Below are 1,186 nucleotides of genomic sequence, written 5' to 3' on the forward strand. Positions count from 1 at the left end.
GTATGCCAATTGTGGCAACACGAAAATGACCCGTTTTCCCATTCCGAGGGATTTCTGTGCGACCCTAACAGCCCCGTGAGCCACAAGAGACACATCCCCGCCAATTTCTAGCGTTTCACGGGGTCTATCCGTGAAAAATATAGACGTTTTTGAGTGCACATGCATTTCTGCTGCAGATGCCTCTGGAAGTTTCATGCCGTTCGTACGCAATGTGGCAACACGAAAATGACCCCTTTTCCCATTCCGAGGGATTTCTGTGCGACCCTAACTAACAGCGCCCGTGAGCCACAAGAGAGACATCCCCGCCAATTTATAGCGTTTCACGGGGTCTATCCGTGAAAAATATAGACGTTTTTGAGTGCACATGCATTCCTGCTGCAAATGCCTCTGGAAGTTTCATGCCGTTCCTATGCAATGTGGCCACACAAAAATGACCCGTTTTCCCATTCCGAGGCATTTCTGTGCGACCCTAACAGCCCCGTGAGCCACAAGAGAGACATCCCCGCCAACTTCTAGCGTTTGACGGGGTCTATGCGTGAAAAATATTAAAATTTTTGAGTGCACGTGCCTTTCTGCTGCAAATGCCTCTGGAAGTTTCATGGCGTTCCTATGCAATGTGGCAACACGAAAATGACCCCTTTTCCCATTCCGAGGGAGTTCTGTGCCACCCTAACAGCCCCGTGAGCCACAAGAGACACATCCCCGCCAATTTCTAGCGTTTCACGGGGTCTATCCGTGAAACATATAGAAGTTTTTGAGTGCACATGCATTCCTGCTGCAAATGCCTCTGGAAGTTTCATGCGGTTCGTACGCAATGTGGCAACACGAAAATGACCCGTTTTCCCATTCCCAGGGATTTCTGTGCGACCCGAACAGCCCCGTGAGCCACAAGAGACACATCCCCGCCAATTTCTAGCGTTTCACGGGGTCTATCCGTGAAAAATATCAATTTTTTTTTGACTGCACATGCATTTCTGCTGCAAATGCCTCTGGAAGTTGCATGCGGTTCGCATGCAATGTGGCGACACGAAAATGACCCGTTTTCCCATTCCGAGGGATTTCTGTGCCACCCTAACAGCCCCGTGAGCCACAAGAGAGACATCCCCGCCAATTTCTAGCGTATCACGGGGTCTATCCGTGAGAAATATTCACTTTTTTGAGTGCACATGCATTCCTGCTGCAAATG

The sequence above is a fragment of the Petromyzon marinus genome, unplaced genomic scaffold, assembly GCF_048934315.1.
Source record: "Petromyzon marinus isolate PM22_M1 ecotype Great Lakes invasive population unplaced genomic scaffold, UKy_Petmar_22M1.pri1.0 PM_G_Scaffold_28, whole genome shotgun sequence".
Lineage (NCBI taxonomy): Eukaryota > Metazoa > Chordata > Hyperoartia > Petromyzontiformes > Petromyzontidae > Petromyzon > Petromyzon marinus.